We start from the raw sequence: 24,926 nt of genomic DNA, 5'->3' as shown, positions 1-24,926 counted from the left end.
CCTCTTGCACTTACCTTATATGTCCTAAGGAAGACAGGTGAAGTTGGTTTCTTTCTGCTCCTGACAGTGTTCTGGAGTTTCTGGATTTCTGCTTGCTGGTGGGTGCACAGGCATTCCCAGTGGACACATGCACAGGTTCTAATGGGAATTCACAGGGCTAAGGACTGCTGCTCTTTAGAGACTGGTTACATGAATTCATTTCTACACTGAATTCCATCACTGGCCACTTCCATGCTGAGTAAGTGAGAAATCCTTACCATTGGTTAGTCTGGCTCCTCAAGGTCAGGTACATCTGGAGTACATTTATCCTTACCACTGTAATTAGTTACAGTGAACAAATAAATTGTAGCTGGGGCTGGAGCTTGGGTATTGAGAGGTAGAGGAGGAATTCTACAGCCACCACCTAGACCATGGTAGGAATTCTGTGGATGCCACCTCAGCTGGGATTGTCCCTGGGTGCTACTTCGACAAACAAGTCAGAGTTCCTGCGTGCGAGGGCTCTGTGTCCAGTGGGTGCAGCAAGGGCTGCCCAGGGAGGGGAAGCGGGGGAGGAAGAAGTCTGGGGTCAAGAAGGACTGGGGGTATTTGTTGCTCCGTGGTGGGAGTGGAGGCAAATAGGGGTGAGCAAAGCCAGAGCTGTGGTCCCCTCTGGCCTCTGGGACAGGGGCTAGGGGGGCTGCAGCTGTCCAGGGGAGCACTACCTTTTATTTTTCCAGCTGAAGCTTCCCCGGTTTTTTTGGTTTGTGTGTGTGTATATGCAAATGGCATGGTCAGTCTAATGAGCTTCTGATCAGGGGGAGTCTGGAGGGAGATGATGGACTTCGGGCAACCAGTGTCAGTCACTAAGGGGCTGATGATGTGGCAGAGGAGCAGCAGGTGAATGGGGCATGGGGGCAGCCCCCCCACAGAGGAGGGTAGCTGCTAAAAAATGCCTGAAAATACAAGGGAGATGAAAAAATATTGAAGTGTTCTGTGTGAGGTGTTGAAATCTCTCATGTTTATGTATCTTGGAAAGTAAGTACTAATTTATATATGGAAACTGATTGGAAACCATAAACTTCCCTCTTTTGTATTAGGTAAAGGATTTAAAAGCAGAAATCTGAATAGAGATAGATACGACTTTAAAATAGAAAAAACCCCAAACAAACAAAAACACCACTTGTGTGCCTAAATTTTAAAAAAGAGTTGAAAATGCAAAGAATGCAAAGAAGAAAAAGCTTGTTGGGAGGAAGGAATGTAAACGGAAGGACCGTATGGGTGGAGCTGTGTGCCGGGGCTGGCGTGTCGAGGAGAGCTGCCACGATGGGGAGCGGGGAGAGCTGAAATGAGTGGGGGGCTGGTGCGGGGATTACCCGAGTGTGCGGGGCTGCGCGGGATGCGGGTCAGTGCGTACAGCAGTGCGGCACAGCAGTCATGTGGAGAAGACTGAGTACCCGCAGCTCCTACCTGTGGCAATGGGAACGTAGAGGCGTGTGTGCCCGCCAGGTTGGCCAGGTGGCCTACGTCAGTCCTCCGGCCGCTCTCCACGGTGCTTTGGTCTTCCAGCGACCCCATCAGTCCTCCGAGCGCTCTCCCTATGGTGGTTTGGTCCTCCAGCCCATCGGCCGAAGAAGCGACTGACACTCGGAGTATGCGCATGCACAGCGATGTCATACGAAGCCAGTGCCACGAGTGATAGCACGCGAAGTGGTGCGTACTACTGCCGGACACCCCAACAGAAGCAGAAGTGGGTGTCTCAACAGTCTTATATTAATTGTTCCCTCATACAGTGCCCCCCGCTGCACTGTCACCACCCCCCACGCCCCTTGCGTGTCTCCGCTCCCCTGTCCCCCCCTTCGTCCCTCGCCCCCCAGGACCTGTACCTGTACCCCTGCCTGTTGGCCCCTCCCCGCCATTGCTTTCTGTACTTTGTGAGCCGTTCCCACGCGTCCTGGAGGAGCGGGCGGTCAGCTGCAATGCAGTGCCACTGAGTCTGATGGCTAGAAAAGGAAAACCGTGATCCTACTGTGCATGTGAATTTCTTTTTTCTCTTGCTGTTTTTGTGTCAGGTGCTGTTTGTGGGGTTTATTTGGCACTCAGTTCGCCACCCGGTGGCGAAAAATCAATACTGCAATTCAGTGCCAAATGCTGCCTTAAGCCTTCGCGTATGTGCAGTCACATCACCTGAAACCAGATGTCCACTGAAAGGCGCGTGAGAGAGGAGTGGCGCATGCGCAACGCTCTTAGAAGCCTGGCGGCCGTAAATGCCGGCAAGTGAGCTAGCGGTTCTTCCGGAGTCATGGCGGTGGTGCGGGGTTCCCTCTCGCCCTGTACAAAGCCGCCGGTGCCGCTGCCACTTCTGCTGCTGTTGCCAGAGCCGGAAGGCAGAGTGTGGAGCTGCAGTGCATCGTGCCATCACCCCCCCCTCCATTCATGTTCCCGTCCCCCATGTGCGTCTCCGCTCCTCCGTCCGCGTCTTTGTCTCCCCCTGCCTGGGAACTGTCGCCGTGCCCCTGCCCGTTGCCTCCACCCAGCTGCTGCTTTCCGTGCTTTGTGAGCCGTTTCCCTGCGTCCTGGAGGTGCGGGCGGTCAGCTGCAGCTCAGTGCCACCGAATATGATGTCTAGAAAAGAAAAAAAAGTATCGGTATTTGGTATTTTTGGTATTTTTCTAATTTTTTCCCTGCCGTCGTGGGTCTTTTTGGTTGGTTGGTTTGGTTTGTTTTTTATTTTTTTATTTTTTTAGGCGCTCAGTGCGTCGCCCGGAGGCGAAAAGTGGGTACTGCAGCTGGGAGCTGCAGTACTGGCATGGGGGATCTGCGCATGCGCATGAGCTCTGGATGAAGCTGGAGCACCGTCGTCACTCATCGCCCTGCATGGAGTGGCTTCTGCTGTTTCTGTCGTCTCCGCTGCTGATGGCGGTGCCGGTGGGCAGAGCGGAGAACCGCAGCGCCGCGGGTGGGCGCCGGCTCTGGTTGTTCCGTCTCACCGCCTGCTTCTAGGGCGAGGAGAGGGGCGGAAGCGGCAGGGACGGTGAGTGGAGTGGAGGGGGGGTTGGTGTGCGGAGCGGCGCGGCGCGGGGCCGCTCTGGGCAGGTCCCGAGTGCTGCCCTGGGGCCTCCTATCGCCGCCTCATGTTCACCGATTCCTTGGGGGCGAGAAAATTGCTGTACGGAGCTTGGACGGGGAAAGTGGAAGGTTCCTGAGCTGGGAAGAGGGCATGAGGAGGTGTGTATGTTGTGCAGGGGCGGTGCTGCCGGAGAAGCAGATGCTGAGCCTGTGCGAGGGGGGGCGTCGCACCTATGTGGTTTTTACACAATGAACCGTGGTGCATGCACTTTTATTTTGATTAAGTGTACCAAATAGTATTCACAGTAAATTAAATAAAATCTCTTACAGGTCTAAGGTGGTTTTTTGTCTCTCTTTGATTACAACCAAGTACAATTGTCTTTTCTTCCAGATTCGTATCTTCCGTGGTAGTCTCCGTGTTGCATAGGTAGATGAAATAATATACACAGAACTTGCAAAAAAGAAGATGGATCATTTTGTGAAGTGGGGTAATTTAAAAATCTTTTAATTTTTAAATCTTTTCGTTTTTTTTTACAAAAGCAACTGAAACAATAACATTTTCCAATGGAAAAGTAAAATTCCTTTGAAATAAAGTAGTGAGTTGAAGTTTCCACTTTGTGTTGCATTTTCACAGCTATATTCCTGATTTGAGATCTTACTGCACTTAGTTTGCTTAACTATACCTAGTTTTTAAATACACAAAAAATATATGTCTGTAGTTTGACATGTATTGTTGCACAGGATTTCTGGCTATAACAGACCAGTTGCATCAAATAAACGCCTTGGTGAGATGGTGATTTTGTGAACATCAGTTACCTTCTGGAGGTCGCAATGGACTACTAGAAGAGGTATTGCGTGGCTTCTTTGTTCAAACTTCAGCTGAGATTATTTTATGTAAAGCTGAAGAGCTTCTTAAAAATATAATTACTTTTCTATGTACTTTTTTCTATGAACTTTTCTATAGATTTTTCTAAGTCAGGCTCTCATTTTGATTCTTCATTTTGTTACTAAGATTTCATGAGCAGTCCTCAGTTATGGTTAGTTTGAATCCTCAGTTTAGGAAAGTACTCATGCTGAAGTTTGTGTTGCTGACTGCTTGAACCAGTATCCCGTTTTAACAAGGCTTGTATATTTTCTGACATTGGGAATGATCTGGTTTACAGAATTTTTACAAAAATTACTGTTTCAGTGGAGATAGGGTGTAATAGCGCTCCACATGACCCTATGAAATTGTCTAACCTAGAATAATCTCCAATAGCAATGGCACAAATTCCCAACACCATCCCAACAGATTAAAAAAAAACAAAGAAACAACCCCAAAGAAACTGGTTGGTAAGAAATTCTTTGTATTTTTTTAAAAGTCACTGTGTCTTTTTTTAGCCTCTCCCATAGAAGATGAAGGCTGTTTCAGAATCAGTTGTGGTTTTGTTTCTTGAAGAAGGGAAGAGGTTTGAAAGAGACTTACCCTTCTGGAAGAAGAGATATCCTCTGACAAGAGACTACATCCAGGAACTGTCTTCTCTTTTTACCCCAAAAAAATTCCTCAAGTTTTGTTTCTCTGCAACAGTATTATGCCACACCTAGCAGTTTGCACGATCACCAATACTGAAATGTTCTGTTTAAAACAAAATCAAATAATGATCTGTTTCTCTGCCTGCCAGTTACCTGATGCATGTTACTTGTGGTGGGTGTTGTCATCTTTGAAGACGATTGGTACGTTGCACTGGATTATTGACAGAGAGAAACTGCACTGCTTTATTTTGGCTTGCCAGGATGTGGAGGCTGTAGGATTTGCTGACAGACCAGGAGATATGGTAAATAAGCCTTTACTAAGTAAAATAGACTTAATTGAAATTTTCAACTGAAAAAGTAAGTTTTCTTGTTTGAGTGTAACTTAGCTTGTGATCCAGGTGTGTTACCATTTTACAGAGACTGTAGTTTACTTTGAAGGAGTGAATAGGGTAGAGTTGCTTTTGAATGCCTGCTTGAGGAACACAATTTATATTGTTCTTGCACTGTAGTATCCCCACTGAAGTCAGCTGCCATTCCTTAAAAACTCTGATTTTGTTCTCAGGGTGCATAGCACACAAATTGCTCAAGACCACTTGGAAGATCTCTGAAAAAGTACTGTTTCATGGTGTTTTTTTGAGGGTTTGTGGTATGCAAGCTGGAGTCCATGGCTGATTAAGCACCCTTTAACTCTTGTGGTGGTTTTACCTGATCTAAATGAGTTTTAAGTTTAAGTTGTAAGGAACATACCTAAGAGAAATACGTAGCTTCGGCTTGATAAGGGCAGTCCATAATTTCTTTTTTTGTATGAAAGCTTAAAACTGCAGTTGCTGTTTTTAACCTGTCGGCACATTCCAGACAAGGTGAAACAAAGGAATTTAAAACCAGGAAGTGTGGCTTTCACGCCTCTTTTAAGTTCCCCTGCACTTTGCGCAGTGTGCTAATTAATAAAATTAAAAACCCCAAAAAAAAGAAAAATGAAAAGATTTTTTGAGGCACTTAGGTTTTAGGTTGCATGTGCACTCTGTCCATATTTTAGTTCAAAAACAAAGCAAGTGCAGTTTTCAGTCAACAGGATGTCTTTCTAGTTTACGTTATAGAGAAATCCCAAAGTAGAGATCCAGAATCTACGTGGTGAAGAGAGGCCCTGATTATCCCTGTGGGAGAACTCCTGGCTGGGACAGAAAACATAACAAATGTTTTAAGGTGGGCAGTGCTGGTTATGGCTCTTTATCCAAACACTCAATGTAAGAGTTTTGAGTCACTGAAGAACATTCTGGTGGGCTTTTTTTTTTTAATCGGTTGCTGATTTAAACTTTTTGTCCAAAGCGGTGCAGTTATCTGTAGTGGTAGCCAAGAAGAGATTTCTGTACATTGTTCTGCTGTATGATTTACCAAATGTAGGGTAGGCAGATGTGAAAAGCTTACTTTGTGTGCAGATTAAGAGGATATCAAAGGACAGATCTGATAATAAAGTTCTAGCGTGTTACCTTGTGAATGCATTTTAATGAAGCTTTAATATAATAATGGAATATAGTTGGAACATAATTTTAGTGTGGTGTTGCAAAATATTGCTTGGCAGATGCAGTTAATAAACAGTCAGCAGTAGATGCAATTAAACATTAAATGAATAAACTGAATTAAAAGTGTCAAAGCACCATTAAGAATCTGTATCTCAAGTGGTAGTCTATCTGTGTGGGGTAGTGTTTAACAGTTGAGGTACAAGTGTTGTTTGTTCTTAACTGCCTCAGCTCACAGTAGACTTAATGTCCTCTATGCAGGTCTCTGTGCTTGCGGAGAAACGAAAAAACGTCCACTTGAATCCAAGACTTTGGGCAGTCTGGCCTCACTCACAGGCAGTGTTGGTACCTTAAAACCAGGGCATCTTTCTTCTCTTTTATGACCTGAGCAGGATGCTGTTTTTCACTGAAGACAAAAACAAAAAACTGCTTTGTGCTTTTGTGTCTCCTCTGCATCAGCCAGTTGTGGGGAGATCTGCTCAGGTAAAGTCATCCTCTGCTCTTGGATCTTGGGAGATGGTGAGTTCCTGGATTTGGCTACAAAATCATCTCTGGATAAAAGCTAAGTATACTGTGACCTTACATTTATTGAGACTTTCTCTGTCCAAACTTTACAACATACACCAATACAGCACTATACATCTCAATGTGGCTCCACTGAGCTGATTTTCACCTCTTTATTATGAAGTCAAAGGTTATAATTTCAAATGGAAAATCCTGGTGATGCTGGTATAATTTTTTGGCGAGTGCCTAGATTTTAATTTTTTTTGTAAAGTTTTATTACTTTATTATCATGATTTCATTATTAAATTTTCACATGAAATTTAAGCTTCTGGTTTTGTTTTTGGGAGGAGCTCTTTGTCAGTTTCGACAAAGTGCATGTGAGTAAAGAAGGGGCAGTCTGAATGCTTGTGAGATTATTTAAATAATGCTTGAACTTAATTTTAGAAATACTTTATAGAAAAGCCTTTGGTTGAATTTGATTACTTGAATTGGATAATTTCAACCAATTCATTTGGTTTGAATTTGATAAAATGTTATTTTTTGCATGACAGGACTACATTTCCCATCACGCTTTAGTGTGATGCGAGTACCTCATGCTCTTAGTGTCCTGCAGGGTCCGAGTGGTTACTGGGGGGGGTCTCTGTGGGGTTGCAGGGGTTTTAAGGGGCTGTGGGGTGTCCTAGAATGGCAGGGCTGGGTCTGGGGGGTGTAATAGGCAGAAAGACCTGCAGGGGTAAGTCCCTGGGGGGAACCCTGAGGGTGTAACTTACCCCTGATTCCCCTGCTGTGGGGCTGGAGCTCTGACTGTAGACCCTGTGACCCCCACATCAACCCCCAAACCACCATTTTCCTCCCTGAAACCCCTTTTTCACCCAAGAGGCACATTTCTCTCCTCCTCGGACCCCCTCTAAAATCTCCATTTTCACCTCCAACCCCCCTGTTTCCCTTCTCTTAACTGCATTTCCTCCTCCAGAGCCACATTTCTCCTCTCTTTTTTCCCCATAACTCTTCATTACCCCCCACCCAAAATCCCCTTTCACCCATTTTATTTCTCCCCAGTCCTCTTTGCCCCCCCCTAAGCCCCCATTTCTCCCACTAGACCCCCTGCAATCCTCTTTTTCCCCCTGAGCTCCATTTCTCCCCCCAAGGTAACACCACCTTGTTTCCCAGCAGAGAGGGTTAGTGTGGCTTTAAGCAGCCAGAAAATAGAGGAACTTAGTTGGTTGCTGTCATCTGAATGTGTTTTTTTGGCTACACAGCTTTGCTTTTAGAATTACCTTGCTCTATGTACATACAAGCTACAGTCACAGGACTGTAATTTCTGATCAGGTTTTGCTTTTTTGTTCCTGCAGTCTGGCCCACTGGATTACATTTATGGAGACCTTCTCTGTCTAAAAAAACCCGCTGTTTAGGAGTTTCAGCAACGAAAGTGTATCGGGACAAAGAAGAGGCAGTTTGAATGCCTTTGACATTACTTAAATAACACTTGAACTTAATTTTAGAAATACCTTTAGAAAAAGCTAGTGATTGAATTTGATAATTGGATCATAACTTGCCTTCCAGGGAATTTTAGTTCCATAGTTTACAATTTAGAAATATAAAAAAAAAAACCCTTAGGAAGAGAGAAGGAAGGAGGTAAGCCTCAGGGAGAGATAAGTGATTTTATATAAAAATGTGTTTCTTGTCCTCTACACAGGACTGCATCAGGCAGTTTATACTGGGGGGCACTGGGAGGGGCTAGAGGGAGGCTATTACTGGTGTGCACTGAGGCACTGGGGGCTACGGGGTTGTACTGGTAGAGGGGTGGAGGCACTGGGAGCAGATAGGAATGAGTGGGAGGGGCAGAGATAAGACCAGGAGCAACTGGGAGGGAGGATGGGAGCACTGGGAGGGGTTGAAGTGCCACTTGGGGGTACTGGTGTAAAATGGTGTGTACTGGAGGGGCCGGAAAGGTGCATTGGGGGCTACTGTTGTGCACTGGGTGTGAATAATGGCCCGGTGAACATGTGACTGGTCTATACTGCGTACGGGTCTATACAGTGTGTACTGGTCGGTACTGGTCAGGAGCTGCCGCTTCCGTCAGGACCTGGTTGCAGAAGCTGCCGGTGGTGAAATTACGGCTACGGCTGAACCGGAGCAATCCTATAGTGCTGGGGTGGGCACTTGGGGAGGGTGCTCTGGGGCACGGGCAGACCCCTCACTGGTGGCTGTGGAGTTCTAGCGCGCAGGGGGGGACCCTAAAGTGCAGGGCAGTCGATCACGGGCAGCTGTGGGTTGCTCGGGGGAACAGCAAACCCCTTAGCGTGCCCTTAATAACAGGCGGGAAAGGGGCGACCTTTCTTCAAAGAGGAGGAAGATGCCTGAGTCCTGTAGGTAAGGTGAGGGCACCACGCGCTTCCTTTTTTTTTCTTTTACTGTGTTTTTTTTTCTCAGGAACCAATGAGCGGGCGCTGGCGATGTCCCGCCCATTGGCCAGTGGCAGAGCGGCCTCAGCGCCGCTGGCTAATCAGCATCCTGGGAGGGTGCAAAATGAGGGTGCGGGTGCGAAGAGCATAGTTGGGCGCAATCAGCGCCTGTGTCGCCCCACGAAGTGGGTTAGGCACACCAGCGGCTGAACCAATGAAAGCCTTTCCCTCCGGAGCGGACTGCCAATCAGCGAGCCCCGAAACTTTGGAGCGGTGACTCGTCAGTGTGAGGGAGCTACGGTGCCGATGAGAAGACAGGTGTCAGGGAGGCGGGGGTTGGGAATTGGCGGCCGGGGTGAGGGGCGTGGGGGGCAGCGCAGGGAAGAGGCGGAAGGGATCCGCGAACACGGGGGGACCTGGAGGGCGGGCGCGGGGGTGGCAGGGGCAAAAAAAAAAAAAAAGGGGGGGGGGGGGCAAGAGCTTGGGGGGAGAAAATGGCGTCCGGAGAGTAAATGGCATCTCCTGGCACAGCCACGACGACTTGGGAGGGGGATTTCTTGCCACCGGAGATGCAGCCGCAGAGGCCCGTGTGAGCTGTGTGGGGCTGGGAGTGGTTGTGAGGCTGGGGGGGGGGGGAAAACAAGGACAGGGACAAAAGGGACCCGCATCGGCTCCAAGAGCAAGGAGTGGGGGGGAGGGATGTGTGTGTGAATGAGTGAGAGAGTGAGTCAGTGAACGCGAGCACGAGTTTGAAAAACAGTGCAGTATGGGGGGCGAGGTGTCCACATTGTGTACAAAGAGTACAGTGTGTGTGGGGGGAAGAGGTGAGCACATGGTGGGCAAAGTGTACACAGAGCATCCATTATACAGGGGGTGTGTATGTAGTTCAGGCTGGGGGTTTAACACAAAAAAGATGTGGCCACACCCAAAGGGAAGCAGGGTTTTTACACCTGGGTGTATGTCCACAGAGAAGGAGGGGGGACCTGTTCCCATGAGAGGGGCGTGTCTTCGCAGCAGTGGCCGTGGCTTGCAGCAGCAGAGGGACGTGCCGAGGTAATAGGAAATCCACCTCTGCTACGGACCCCAGGTGGAACAGGAACAGAGGTAGTGGGGTTTAGGGGGAGGGGACACACACCAACCCGTGGGGACTCACACGTGACCCACAGTCACCTCCCCATTGGGCTGCTCAGCTGCTCATGGGTGAGGTGTATGGGGCTTCCGGGGGTCAGGGTCATGTCCACGTGCAAAAGGGGCGGGGTCTCCAAGGGAGGGGGTGTGTCCACATATAGCAGCGGGGCTTTACATGAAAGGGGCATGTGGATGAAAGGGGCATCTCCACATCAAAAGAGAGGGGGGTTTGCATCACTCAGAGTGTGTGTCCACTCAGGAGGGTGGGACTATAAGCAAAAGTGGGTGTGTCTCCACACACAGTGCGTTGGCTTTGTGCCACATGAGGGTGTGTCCATCCGAAATGGGCAGGGTAACCAAAGGGTAGTGTCCACACCCAAAGGGGGAGGAGATTGCATCACAAAGGCAGTATATCCACACATATGAGAGCAGAGCTATGAAAAAAGGTGTGTCCACAACCAAGGGGTTGGGGTTTGCATAACACCGGAAGTGTTTATTACCTTGACGGTGGGGCTAAATGCAAAGTGGGTGTGTTCATCCCCAAAGGGAGTGTGTGAAAAATAAGGGTTTAAAATTGCAGTTTATTGTTTTGTTGAGTGTATCTTTCAGTTTAATAATGTTTTTTTGGTCAGTTTGTTGAAGCAGTTTGTATCATGTTGTTTTGGGGTGTATTTGTAAGTGTACTTTAAGGAAGAAAAGCCAGAAAAAGAGGAGGAGGGGCCGACTGCAGGGGCCTGCGAAACAGGAACGTAACGTGAAACAATTCCCCTCAGCAACAGAGCGAAGCCTGCGAAATGTGAAACTGTTCCCATCGGCAGCAGAGAGAAGCCGGGAAGCAAGAACCAGTGCTGGGAGAGCCCGCGGGATGGGAACCAATGATAAACTGATGGGAGACTGAGGGGGAAGGGCTTGATGAAAAGCATAAAGGGCCGGCTTTACCTTATTGAAGGTGCGAGCAGGTGGTGGGGCTTCAGTTCCCCGGCTGCCCAGCGTGCTGCAGCACACTGCTTTACTTACATCTCTCTCAATAAAAAGTTTTTAAACATGTCAGCATTTTTGACAGGGTGGGGTTTACATCATACAGGGGGCGTGTCTACACCCAAAGGAGGCGGGGTTTTGATGAGAGGGGGTGTGTTCACTCATGAGGGTGGGGCTATGCCCAAAGAGGGTGGGGTTTGCATCACACAGGGAATGTATATTTCCAGGAGGGCATTCTGTTTGTCCCATATGGGCCCCTCAGTTGCCCTATTGTTTCCTAACTTGCCCTCACAGACTCCTGGTGCCCCATTGGGCATTTTAACTGTCCCATTTGGAGTTCTCAGCTGCCCCATTGTTCCCTCACTACCTCACACAAACCTCCAGTGTCCCATAGGGCATTTTAAGTTTCCCATATGGGCCACTGAGCTGCCCTATTGTCCCCCAGAAGGACCCTCAGTGTCCCATTGTGCATGTCAGCTCCCCCCCCATGGGCCCGTAAGATACCCCTATAGGCCCCTTACCAGCACCACGCAGACCCCCAGTGCCCCAGTGGACATCTCCGCTGCCCTATAGTCATGAGTTGTGTGGGGCTTCTGGGGCTCTGGGTTGTGTCCACACTCAAGCCCTCAGTTTAGGAAGGATATCAAGGTCCTGGAGCAGGTCCAAAGGAGGGCAACTAGGCTGGTGAAGGGACTCGAGCACAGATCCTATGAGGAGAGGCTGAGGGAGCTGGGGCTGTTCAGTCTGGAGAAGAGGAGGCTCAGAGGAGACCTCATCACTCTCTACAACTCCCTGAAAGGAGGTTGGAGCCAGGGGGGGGGTTGGTCTCTTTTCCCAGGCAACTCTCAGCAAGACAAGAGGGCACGGTCTCAAGTTGTGCCAGGGGAGGTTTAGGTTGGATATTAGAAAGAATTTCTTTATGGAGAGGGTGATCAGACATTGAAATGGGCTGCCCAGGGAAGTAGTGGATTCTCCATCCCTGGAGATATTTAAAAAGAGACTGAATGTGGCACTCAGTGCCATGGTCTAGTAACTGCAGCGGTAGTGGATCAAGGGTTGGACTTGATGATCTCTGAGGTCCCTTCCAACCCAGCCAATTCTATGATTTTATGATTCAAAGACTGTGGGATTTCTGTTACCTGTTGTGTGTCCACTCATGGGAGGGCGGGTGTTGTGATCCAAGTTACTATTTTAATATTTTGATAATGAGGAAAATGCAGCCACTACTCAGAGAAAACGCATGGAAATTGCACACTAATGCATTTTGAAACTTAAGCAAGTTACAAGGATTTATTTTAGGAAAGGGAAAACAAAATATCACTGTTAATAAAGGGTGAACACAATTTGTTACTTTTGAGAGAAGAGTTGTTAAGAAAAGAAAAGAAACTGAGGGAGCAATTAAGATTTTATCACCGTCCCCGATCCTGGTCTCTGGCTGGAGTGGCGGGGTTTGATGTTCTCCGCTTTTCCTTTCCTCCGCTGTTGTTGTCCCGTAGCTGAAGTATTGAGAGAGAAGGGGGGTGGAAGAAGACCCACCGCTTCTCCTTTTTCTCTTGGAGTTTTTATACAGCAGAAGGGGTTCTGTCTTTTCATAAATTACTGGCACACAGACTTGCTAAAGATAACACAGATTTTGCCATCCCAAGAACTTCTTTTTTATTTATTACTATTTTTCTGTCCTTGTTACCTTGCTAAATTTATTATCTTTGTCTGGGCCGTGTACCAGGAGGCGACCTGATAAGCAGTCTTATCTTTAGGTGCCTGTCAAGCATGATACAAAACAGAAGCTAGTTAAGTTTGGGGAAGAAATCTGTTAATTGGGAATGTTTGGTATATTTTAAAAAGAGCAGAAAAAATACTGATTCGAGAGACATATTTTGTATTTTCAAAGTGTTTACATCAGCGGGGCTATACACAAAGGGGCGTGTCCATACCCCAAGTGGGTGGGGTTTGCATCACATGGGGGCGGTGTGTTCAGGAAGGTGGGGCTTAACGTAAAAGTGGTGTGTCCACAACTAAAGTGGGCAGGGTTTTCTTTACACAAGAATTGTTTTTTCCCAGGAGGGCAGGGCTTCCATCACACGAGGGGCGTGTCCATGCAAAGGAGGGCATGGCTTAATTTGAAGGAGGCGTTTCCACAGCAATAAAGTGAGGGGTATGCATCATGCAGGGGGTGTGTTGACACATAAAAGGGCAGGGCTATTCCACAAAGGGGCGTGTCCACACCCCAAAGGGGCGGGGTTTTCTCCACAGAGGGAGTGTTTATTCCCAGGAGGGCGGTGCTTCATGTGAAGGGGGTGTGTCTGCAACCAAATAGGGCGGGGTTTCCATCACAGGGGGTGTGTCCACAGTTAGGAGGGTGGGGCTTTACATGAAAGGGGTGTGTCCACAGTTAGGAGGGTGGGGCTTTACATGAAAGGGGTGTCTCCACCCAAAGGGGGCGGGGTTTCATTATACAAAGGGTGGGTTCACTCAGGAGGGTGGGAGTATAAGCAAAGGGTGTGTGTCCACACCCAAGGGCCTGGGGTTTGCATCACACAGGGAGTGCTTATTTCTTGGAGGGTGGGGCTTAATGGGAAAGGGAGCATGTCCACACCCAAAGTGTGTGTGTCCATAGCCAAAGAAGGCGGGTTTTACCATCACATGGAGGGTGTGTCCAATCTCAGGAGGGTGGGGCTATACCCAAAGGGGGGATGTCCACACCATAATGAGGTTGGGTTTGGACAAGGGTATGTCTGTCCATTCTAGGAGGGCGGGGCTTAGGAGAAAAGTAGCGTGTCCACACCCAAAGGGGTGGGGTTGCGATCAGAGGGGGTGTGTCCACTCAGGAAGACAGGACTATACCCAAAGAGGGTGGGGATTGCATCACACAGGGAGTGTTTATTCCCAGGAGGGTGAGGCTTTAGGAGAAATGGGCGTGTCCACAGCCTAGAGGGGGTGGGGCTTGTATCAAATGACGGGCATGTACATGCAAAGGGAGGGCACAGCTTAATCCGAAGGAGGTGGTAAACCACAGAGGTAAAAGGTGGGGTATGCATGACATGGGGGGGAGGGGTGTCCTCTCCTAAAAAGGCGGGGCTTTGCGCAGAAGGGGCGTATCCACACCTCCTCCAAAGGGAGGAGATGTTTTGATTACATAGGGGTGTGTCCAAGTCCCAAGTGGGTGAGGTTTCAAAGCAGAGGGTCTGTGTCCACTCAGGGAGGGGAGGTGTGAGGGGTGGGACTTAACACGAAAGTATCAACGTCCATCCTGGGCAGGTGTTGCATCACATAGGGGACGTGTTTATTCCCAGGAGGGCGGGGCTTAATGAAAAGGGGGTGGGGGGTTGCATCACATGGGGGTGTTTCCATGCAAAAGAGGGTGGGGCTTAACACAAAAGGGACTCATCTAAGCCAAAGAGGGCGGGTCTTAAAGCAAAGGGGTGTGTCCACACCCAAAGGGAGAGCAGGGATTTTGTAACACAGGGAGAGTTTAATTCCCAGGAGGGCGGGACTTAATGCAAAAGAGCAGTTTCCACATCCAAAAGGGGGCGGGGATTCCATGGCAGGGGGCGTGCCAACAGCTATAGAGGGGTGGGGCTATACCCAAAGGGGTGTGTCCAAACCCAAAAGGGGGCAGGTTTTTTGTCACCAAAGGGGCGTGTTCATGCCTGAAAAGAGCCGGGCTTAAACAGGAAGGGGCGTGTCCACACCCCGACTGTGGGGGTGGGGCTTGTGTTACACAAGGAGTATTTCTCAGGAGGGTGAGGCTTAACACAAAAGGGGTTTTAGCCAGGCCCAAAGGGGGTGGGGTTCCCATCACACAGGGGGCGTGTCCACGTGAAGCAGGGCGGGGCTAACACAAAAGAGGAGAGTTCATACCCAAACGGGGCAGGGCTTGCATCACTGAAGGGGGTGCTCTTAGGCGAGTGGGGCTTTACCCGAAGGGGGCGTGGCTACAGCTAAGGGGATGGGGGTTACATCACACAAGGGAAGTGTTTCTTTCCAGGAGGGCGGGGCTTTATGCAAAGGAGGTGTGCCCACATCCATAGTGGGTGTGTCCACACCCAAAGGGGGTGGGGTTTGAATCACCCAGAAGGTGTGTCCAATCTCAGGAGGGCAGAACTGGTTTGTTTTTTGTACCAGAGCGCACACACACACACACACACGCGCACGCGCACGCACAACAAGGTGGCGCAGCTTCCTGGTCTTGGGGTGTGTCTTCTTGGAGGTGGTGCGGGTTTTTACACAAAGGGGGAGTGTGCATGAGACCTATAAGGGTTTTTTTCACACGAAGGGTGTGTCCACACCCGAGAGGGGGTGGGGCCTTTACACCTGTGTGTTTGTCCACAGAGAATGGGGCGGGACCTGTGCTGTGCTGTGTCCGCACAGCAGCAGACGTAGCTTGTGACAGCAGAGGGAGGCACTGAGGCGATGGGAGAGCATAATCCTAACTTTCTTTCCCACCCCTCCTAATTTCTCTCTCCCTCACTCTCCTTTTTTCTTTCCTTTTCTTCATTTCTCTGGCTCAGTTCAGGCTCTGAGCCTTGTCTCCAACTCTACTGGGATTTCTGAGGAGTCTGAATGAACATTTTCCTGCTTTGAGGGGGGTGGGGTGCGGTTGGCAGCCCTAGGGGACAGAGCTCCCAGCTGTGGCTGGGGATGATATTCTCTAAAGGGCTCCAGCTGGGGTTGGGGTAGCCCAGGTGTGGGCAGTCAGGTTGATGAGGGGGCTTTCCCATAGGACTGTGGGAAGTGCAGTGGGGCGGGGCCCAGGCATATAAGCCTTCACCTCTAGGGACTGGCTCAGTCTGCTTTGGGGTTGTGTTTGTGCTTGGAGCTCTACCAGGTGAGAGGGGGAGGGTTGGGGTCTTTTGGCTGGTGCAGTGGTTGTTTGCTCTGTCTTGCTATTTTTTGGTTTCCCAAATGGTAACAGCTGCAGTGTTCAACTCTAGAATGAGAGTTAGTGAAACACCCAGGGGTTCTTTGGATGAGTTTAGCGTTCTAGAAGAGGTTAGTGTTACTGGTATGGGACTTGCTGGTGGTACTGTGGGTTGGAATTTTTTCATGGCATGTGATGGATAGGAACCCTGTGGCTACAGGAACATCCCAGCCCCCTGTCGTGGCTTTCTTTGTTGACTATGGCTTCAGGTGCCCAACCTTCTGAAAAATAAGTGGAACCAGGTGTGGGGAAGGGCTGGGGAGGGAGGGGAAAAGTTGACAATTGCAGGGAGGGGTTTGGAAGTTAGTGTAGGTGAGAGAGTTGTCCAGGAGCAGCCCCCTTTGGTCAGGTGGAGGGAGTGGTTTAGATTCCAATATGATGCAAGCTTGGGTAGGGCAGCTCCAGCCTTTGTGTGCGGTGGTGTGTAGTTTCTGCTGTGTGTCTTTGTCTTTGTTGTCTTAAAGCTTTCTATGGCCTTGGTGTCCTCATTGTGCTCACAGAGCAAGTCTCGCACCTTAGGCACCATCCCTAGGCTCTGAAACACCTTATCAACGCATTCACTGATGTGTTATTTTGCATAACAAATTCACAACATTGAACGTTCTTGTGTATCATAGCTTTCTCAAAGGTTGTTTTCTGACATGTTCTTCCTCACTGCAGCAGCATCTTTAATTGTCGATTTTCTTAGACTGGGGCTTGTTCCCTGAATCCTTAGGTCTTGAATCCACACTTGTCATTTACGTGTCACCAAAGCTTAGAAAGTAGCTTCTTTTAAAAGGTGGTGCCCTTCAACACTCTTGGGGCCACAGTGGAGCCTCCATGTGTCACTCTTGCATCCCTGCATGTCTTCTAGCCCAGCTATCTTGGATCCTGGAATCATTCATCTTCCTGAGAGTTTCCTCTTAAGGTTGAGTCTTGTGGTCTGCAGCATTGTGTATTGGGTTGGCCTCAGCACTGAGAGTTTGGTTTGGAGCTGCCCTACCCACATTGTAGGGTCAAGGGTCCTTCGACAAGTCTTAGCAGCATTGTCCATGTGTTGAGCAGCATTCCACAGAGTGAAGGTTGGGGGGCTGCAGGAGCAGTTATTTCTCAGGTGTTGTATTGCCGTGGAAGGCAGTGTTATCCCCTGTTTTTTGTTTTCTATGTGTCCTCCAAACCTCATTTTGGCACCCTGCAAGGCTGGCAGGCAGATGGGTGAGGGGACAAGGTAAAGGAGCAAGCAGGAGCTGGACATCACAGTGGGCTGCCTGTTGTTTTAGGCAGTATCTTGGCATGTGCTTTTCCTTTGAATTCTGCAGGTGCTGTACAAAAAGCCATGCATTGAGGAGTGGTCAGAGAAGGTGAGATGGTTGCGTCCTGGCTCATCCAGAGATTTACGTTGACTCAGTCAGGTGTTTTTGCAGGCATTGTGCGTGCCACCTTCGGAGGTGGAAGAGCACTGGAGGTGAGACAGGATGGTAACGAGGAGGCTCGATCTCACAAGCAGGAGAGTAATTTTGCATCTCCTGGTATTTCAGGTGCCAGAAGTGATGGTGGCCTTAATGTGTGTGGAAGGAGAAGGTGAGCAGGGCAAGCTGGGGGTTATGAGGAGCTTGTGGAAGGGATTGGTATTTAGCTGACGTCCTATTTCTGGCGGCACTGCTGTTTGTTATTGCAGATGACGAGGAGGAACTTGGTGGTTCTGGGAAGATTCCCGTCAGCTGATGTGGCTTTACTTTTCTGGCCGGTGCTTCGGAGCCCCAGCTGTTTGACAGGTAAGTGAAAGGGACTATGGTTGGGGAGGGTCTGTGTAGAGGGGTTAAGGTTAGGAATTGCAAGGTTGGTTTTTAAAATTACTGTAGGGGAGTGAGCTGTCCAGACGCAGTCCCCTTTGGGTGGTTGATGGGAGCCTGTCTCTCCCTGGCATGATGCTAGCAAATTCCAGGAACTGAATGAGCATTGGAGGTGAGGCAGTAGTGCAGGGCTTGTGGACACAGTGTCTTCTCTCAAGCACAACAATCGTTTTGTGCCTTTTAGGTGGCCTGAATGACAACACCTACAGCATCCAAGTCTGGAAAGTGTGGGTGAGTCTGCAAAGCTGGGTCATTTGGAAGGGAGAGGGGCTGGCCAATGTTGGAATTATTGCAGAATATTCTGATAGGTGATCTGGTGTTGTGGTTATGTGTGTGGGGTTTTTTGATTTGTTTGTTTTGGTGTTGTGGTGTGACTTTTTTTTTTAATATTATTTTTAATTTTTTTTCTTATGCAGGTGGCAAAGGGGAACCTTGCAAATTGAGGATTATCCTGGGCTGCTCCTGTTTTTTTTCCTGGCAAACTATGGCTTTGGAGTGCCAGTCCTCTGAAAGATAAGTTGAGGGACCAGTGGTGTAGAGGGGTCAAGGCTGGTGGGAGTTGTGGGAGGGATTTGGAAGTTAGCGTAGGGGAGAGGGCAGTCTGGTCAGGTGAAGGAAACGGGTTAATTTCTGATGCAATGCCAGTGTGGGCAGGGCAGCTCCAGCCTTGGTGTGTGGTGGTGTGTAGTTTGTGTTGTGTGTCTTTGTCTTAGAGCTTCCTCAGGCCTTGATGTCCTCTTGGAGCAAGTCCCACATCTCTGGCATCATCCCTGGAAGGTCTTCTCTCATCAGCACAGTACTAGTCAGCAGCATTTCTTTCTTGCGTGACAAATTTGAAGCGTAGATAGGTCTTTCATCTGGGAAGTTTCCTGTTGGTCATCTTCTGAAACATCATCGCCACCTGCACCAGCATCATCTTTGGTTGCGGATTTTCCCAGAATGGGACTTTGTTCCCCGCATCCTTGCGTCCTCAGGTCTTGAAGCCAGGGCTCTTTGGCATCCCTTGATTCAGCCCCTTGTTTTACAGCTGCATTGCTGTAGGTCTTCTTGCCAAACGGTCTTGGATCCCAGAGATATTCTTCTTGCTCAGTGTTCTCTTGAGATTGAGTCTCATGGTTTGGAGGGCTGTGTCTTGAATTTGTCTGAGCGTTTGGCTTGGAGCTGCTCTTCCCAGAGTTTGTTGGAAGAGCCATAACTGAGTACTTCATCTGTTGGGCAGTGTTCCATTGACTTGCGTATCACCATTTTTCAGATCCCGTGTGACAAGGATGCACATGAAAGAGCTGGAGGAGAGAAGAGTGCCATCCAAAGGTTAGTCAGGGTTTGGTGTTGGACTGGAGGTCCCTCTCCTGGCTACCTGACCACATTATGGTTTGTTTGTCCCTTTGAAGGTGAGAGCAGCCAAGGAAGCAGAATATCTGTTCCGGAGGTGGCTCTGGCAAGGTGAGCAAAGGCTGGTGTGCAGAAGGAGCAGTTATTTCTCAGGTATTTTATTGCCGTTGAAGGCATTGGCGTCGCCTGTTTTTTGTGTTTTCCAGGTGTCCTCCAAACCTACTTTTGGCACCCCCCAAGGATGGCAGGCAGCAGATGGGTGAGAGGCTGAGGTAAAAGAGGAGGAGGTGGACATCACAGAGGGCTGCCTGTTGTTGGAGGCACTACCTCAGCATGTGCCTTTTGCTTTGACTTGCAGGTGCCACAACCATCCTTGGAGGGACAAAGACACACATTTAGGAGCGGTTGGAGAAGGTGAGATGGTGGTGGGCTGGGTCAGCCATGTATTTTACGTCGGGTCCCTTAACTGTTTTGTTTTGTTTTTGCAGGCGCTGTGCGTGCCACCTTTGGAACCGGATCGGCGTTGATGTTGAGCCGAGTTGGTGGCGAGGGGTTCATGGGGCTGGTGACTTCTGATCAGCAGAACAGGAACTCTTTCTCTTGGCGTTTCGGGTGCCCCAAGCAATGGTGGCAATGGCATTCAACTCTGGAATGAGAAGGTGCGTGGTATACCACGGGGCTTCCTTGAGGAGGTGAGTGCAGCGGAAGTAGCTTGTGTTGGCTTAGGTGGGACTTGTGCCAGCGCTCTTTGGGATCTGTGGGTAGTTGTTTTTTCCTTTTTTATGTATAGGGGATGAAGAGGAACCGTGCGACTGGAAACACATCCCAGTCAGACACTGTGGTTTTCATTACTGACCGTGGCTTTGTGCTGCTGTCGCTCTTGAAGATAAGTTGAGGGCCCAGGGGTTGGTGGGGAGGGGCTGAGCAGCGGAGTTGAGGTTGGGAATTGCAGGTGGTGTTTTGAAGTGAGTGTAGGGGAGAGGGCTGCCTGGGAGCGGCCCCCTTTGGGTGTGTGAAGGGAACAGGTTACTTTCCAGTGTGATTCCAGCAGGGGCAGGGCAGCTCCAGCCTTGATTTGTGGGGTTGTGTGTTTTACGTTGTCCGTCTTTATTGTCTTAGAGCTTCCTCAGGCCTTGATGGTCCTCTGTGTCCTCACAGTCCAGAGCAAGTCCTGCATCTTGGGCATCATCCCTGGAAAGCCTTTCCTGTTCAGCACGTTGCTAATCAGCAGCGTGTTATTCTGCACGACGAGTCTAAATTGCGGATCGGTCTCTTCACTTGGAAGTTTCTTGATTGTCATCTTCTTAAACATCATCGCCACCTGCACCAGCATCATCTTTGGTCACGGATTTTCCCAGAGTGGGACTTTGTTCCCCGCATCCTTGCGTCTTCAGGTCTTGAATCCTGGGTTCTTTGGCATCCCTTGATTCAGCCCCTTGTTTTGCCGTTGCATCGCTGTAGGTCTTCTTGCCAAACAGTCTTGGATCCCAGAGATATTCTTCTTGCTCAGTGTTCTCTTGAGATCAAGTCTCATGATTTGCAGGGCTGTGTCTGGGCTAGGTCTGAGTATTTGGCGTGGAGCTGCTCTTCCCGGTGTTTGTTGGAAGAGTCGTAAGTGAGTAGTTCATGTGTTGGGCAGTGTTCCACTGACTTGTGCATCACTGTTTTTCAGATCCCGTGTGACAAGGATGTACATGAAAGAGCAGGAGAAGAGAAGAGCGCCATCCAAAGGTTAGTTAGGGTTTGGTGTTGGACTGGAGGTCCCTCTCCTGGCTACCTGACCACATTATGGTTTGTTTGTCCCTTTGAAGGTGAGAGCAGCCAAGGAAGCAGAATATCTGTTCCGGAGGTGGCTCTGGCAAGGTGAGCAAAGGCTGGTGTGCAGAAGGAGCAGTTATTTCTCAGGTATTTTATTGCCGTTGAAGGCATTGGCGTCGCCTGTTTTTTGTGTTTTCCAGGTGTCCTCCAAACCTACTTTTGGCACCCCCCAAGGATGGCAGGCAGCAGATGGGTGAGAGGCTGAGGTAAAAGAGGAGGAGGTGGACATCACAGAGGGCTGCCTGTTGTTGGAGGCACTACCTCAGCATGTGCCTTTTGCTTTGACTTGCAGGTGCCACAACCATCCTTGGAGGGGTGAAGACAAACATTTAGGAGGGGCTGGAGAAGGTGAGATGGTGGTGGGCTAAAATACAGCCATGTATTTTACACCAGGTCACTTAAATGTTTTATTTTGTTTTTGCAGGCGCTGTGCGTGCCACCTTTGGAACCGGATCGGTGCTGAAGTTGAGCTGAGTTGGTAGCGAGGGGTTCATGGGGCTGGTGACTTCTGATCAGCAGAACAGGAACTCTTTCTCTTGGCGTTTCAGGTGCCCCAAGCAACGGTGGCGATGGCGTTCAACTCTGGAATGAGAAGGTGCGTGGTATACCACGGGGCTTCCTTGAGGAGGTGAGTGCAGCGGAAGTAGCGTGCGTTGGCTTAGGTGGGACTTGTGCCAGCGCTGTTTGTGATCTGTGGGTTGTTTTTACCTTTTCTATGTATAGGGGATGAAGAGGAACCATGCGACTGGAAGCACATCCTAGTCAAACACTGCAGTTTTCATTCCTGGCCATGGCTTTTGTGCTGCTGTCACTCTTGAAGATAAGTTGAGGGCCCAGGTGTTGGTGGGGAGGGGCTGAGCAGAGGAGTCAAGGTTGGGAATTGCAGGTGGCGCTTTGATGTTAGCGTAGGGGAGAGGGCTGCCTGGGAGCAGCCCCTTTGGGTGTGTGAAGGGAACAGGTTACTTTCCAGTATGATTCCAGCATGGGCAGGGCAGCTCCAGCCTCAGTGTGTGGGGCTGTGTGTTTTGTGTTGTCTTTGTTGTCTTAGAACTTCCTCAGGCCTTGATGGTCCTCTGCGTCCTCACAGAGCAAGTCCCACATCTTGGGCATCATCCCTGGAAAGTCTTTCCTGATCAGCATGGTGCTAATCAGTAGCATGTTATTCCACACGATGAGTCTAAATTGCAGATCGGTCTCTTGACTTGGAAGTTCCTTGATTGTCACTTACCAAAACATCATTGCCAACTGCATCAGCATCTGGACTCATTCCCTGCATCCTTGTATCCTCGGGTCTTGAAGGCGGCTTCTCGGGCATCTGCCACTTCGTTCCCTTGCTTTGCAGATGCATCGCTGTAGGTCTTACTGCCCAAAAGTCTTGGATTCCGGAGTCCCTCATCTTGCTGCGAGTTTTATCTTGAGGTCAAGTCTTGTGACTCACATGGCTGTGCGTGTCTCGGTCTGCGGCTGTGTTTGGCTTGGAGCTGCCCTGCCTGCTGTGTAGAATCAGGGGCCATTGGAAGTGCCATCAACTGACCGACTTGATGCTGAGCAGCTTTCCAGTGATTTGCATAATCCTATTTTTCAGGTCCCACGTGTCAATGACGAGCAAGAAACTGATGGAGGACAGGAAGCCACCACCCAAAGGTTGGTTATGGGTGTGGAGTCTGTGGGAAGGTGCTTCCCTTGGCTACCTGACTGTGTTATGGTTTGTTGTAATTTTGAAGGTGGAAGCGCCGAGCGAAGCAGGATATGGGCACTGGAGGTGGCTGTGGCAAGGTGAGCAAAGGCTGGTGGGCTGGAGGGTCGTTTACTTCTCAAGTGCTGCAGTGTTGGTTAGTCATGAGCATCCTTTGTAGTTTGTGTTTTCAGATGCTCTCCTAACCTGGTTTTGGCACCCCAAAGAAATGGCAGGCAGGTGGGTGAGAGGCTGAGGTAAAGAAGCAGGAGAGTGGCATCACAGTGTCCTGGTTGTTGCTGGGGGCAATATCTCAGTGTGTGTGTTTTGCTTTGACTTTTGCAGGTGTCACACACAGTGCTGGAGTGACAAAGCCATGTCTTGAGGAACAGTTGGAGAAGGTGAGATGTCTGGGCTGGGTCAGCCTTGTATTAACATCAACTCTGTTAAATGTTTCCCTTATTTTTCAGGCGCTGTGCGTGCCACCTTTGGAATTGGCTGAGCATTGAATGTGAGCTGGGGTGGTAGAGAGTGGGCTCCTGGAGCTGGTGACTACTGATCAGCGGAACAGTAACTCTTTCTCTAGGTCTTTTAGGTGCCCAAAGCAGTGGTGGCCAAAGCATTCAGCTCTGGATCGAGGAGGTGAGTGGAACAATGTGGGTCTCTTTTGAGGTGGTGGGTGTAGTTTAAGTGGTTGGTGATGGCTGAAGTGCACCTTATTTGTGACACAGTGTCTGATTTTCCTTTTTTTGATTGCTGGTGATGAAGAGGAACATGCCTGTCAGACAGCGTGGTGTTTTGCTGGGCATAGATCCAAAACCACTGTCCCTCAGAAAGATAAGTTGAGGGACTGAACTGAAGTGCTGAGGCTGGGAGGTGTTGCAAAGGCTGGAGTGGGCTGCTGTTGATTGGGGCAATATCTCAGCATGTGGCTTTTCCTTTGGCTTTTGCAGGTGTCACACAAAGCCATGCATTGAGGAGCGGTCGAAGAAGGTGAGATGGATGTGGGGTGGCTCATCCAGAGATTATACGACGACTCGGTTAAGTGTTTCCCTTTATTTTTGCAGGTGCTGCGTGTGCCACCTTCGGAGGCGGAAGAGCACTGGAGGTGAGACAGGATGGTAACGAGGAGGCTCGATCTCACAAGCAGGAGAGTAATTTTGCATCTCCTGGTATTTCAGGTGCCAGAAGTGATGGTGGCCTTAATGTGTGTGGAAGGAGAAGGTGAGCAGGGCAAGCTGGGGGTTATGAGGAGCTTGTGGAAGGGATTGGTATTTAGCTGACGTCCTATTTCTGGCGGCACTGCTGTTTGTTATTGCAGATGACGAGGAGGAACTTGGTGGTTCTGGGAAGATTCCCGTCAGCTGATGTGGCTTTACTTTTCTGGCCGGTGCTTCGGAGCCCCAGCTGTTTGAAAGGTAAGTGAAAGGGACTATGGTTGGGGAGGGTCTGTGTAGAGGGGTTAAGGTTAGGAATTGCAAGGTTGGTTTTTAAAATTACTGTAGGGGAGTGAGCTGTCCAGACGCAGTCCCCTTTGGGTGGTTGATGGGAGCCTGTCTCTCCCTGGCATGATGCTAGCAAATTCCAGGAACTGAATGAGCATTGGAGGTGAGGCAGTAGTGCAGGGCTTGTGGACACAGTGTCTTCTCTCAAGCACAACAATCGTTTTGTGCCTTTTAGGTGGCCTGAATGACAACACCTACAGCATCCAAGTCTGGAAAGTGTGGGTGAGTCTGCAAAGCTGGGTCATTTGGAAGGGAGAGGGGCTGGCCAATGTTGGAATTATTGCAGAATATTCTGATAGGTGATCTGGTGTTGTGGTTATGTGTGTGGGGTTTTTTGATTTGTTTGTTTTGGTGTTGTGGTGTGACTTTTTTTTTTTAATATTATTTTTAATTTTTTTTCTTATGCAGGTGGCAAAGGGGAACCTTGCAAATTGAGGATTATCCTGGGCTGCTCCTGTTTTTTTTCCTGGCAAACTATGGCTTTGGAGTGCCAGTCCTCTGAAAGATAAGTTGAGGGACCAGTGGTGTAGAGGGGTCAAGGCTGGTGGGAGTTGTGGGAGGGATTTGGAAGTTAGCGTAGGGGAGAGGGCAGTCTGGTCAGGTGAAGGAAACGGGTTAATTTCTGATGCAATGCCAGTGTGGGCAGGGCAGCTCCAGCCTTGGTGTGTGGTGGTGTGTAGTTTGTGTTGTGTGTCTTTGTCTTAGAGCTTCCTCAGGCCTTGATGTCCTCTTGGAGCAAGTCCCACATCTCTGG

The 24,926-nt window shown here is 49.4% G+C and overlaps 4 long non-coding RNA genes across 4 annotated transcripts; all 4 read left to right on the top strand.

The window, feature by feature from the left end:
- The first annotated feature begins 4,711 nt into the window (after window positions 1-4,711).
- On the top strand, window positions 4,712-6,768 carry LOC115597879. The gene is made up of 3 exons (XR_003987222.1): window positions 4,712-4,859; window positions 5,655-5,760; window positions 6,336-6,768. It is a non-coding gene; the product is annotated as an uncharacterized LOC115597879 (long non-coding RNA).
- A 2,421-nt stretch (window positions 6,769-9,189) lies between these two features.
- On the top strand, window positions 9,190-11,161 carry LOC115597941. Its single transcript, XR_003987281.1, has 2 exons — window positions 9,190-9,301; window positions 10,885-11,161. It is a non-coding gene; the product is annotated as an uncharacterized LOC115597941 (long non-coding RNA).
- Window positions 11,162-19,209: 8,048 nt separating this feature from the next.
- Window positions 19,210-19,696, top strand: LOC115597937. The gene is made up of 4 exons (XR_003987278.1): window positions 19,210-19,285; window positions 19,381-19,446; window positions 19,533-19,588; window positions 19,663-19,696. It is a non-coding gene; the product is annotated as an uncharacterized LOC115597937 (long non-coding RNA).
- Window positions 19,697-20,846: 1,150 nt separating this feature from the next.
- On the top strand, window positions 20,847-21,198 carry LOC115597950. Its single transcript, XR_003987291.1, has 3 exons — window positions 20,847-20,905; window positions 20,986-21,037; window positions 21,133-21,198. It is a non-coding gene; the product is annotated as an uncharacterized LOC115597950 (long non-coding RNA).
- Window positions 21,199-24,926: the final 3,728 nt, after the last annotated feature.

This window comes from Calypte anna, chromosome 2 (assembly GCF_003957555.1).
Source record: "Calypte anna isolate BGI_N300 chromosome 2, bCalAnn1_v1.p, whole genome shotgun sequence".
In the NCBI taxonomy this organism is placed as follows: domain Eukaryota; kingdom Metazoa; phylum Chordata; class Aves; order Apodiformes; family Trochilidae; genus Calypte; species Calypte anna.
The sequence above is the reverse complement of the archived record's forward strand: the minus strand, read 5'-3'. Positions and strand labels throughout refer to the sequence as shown.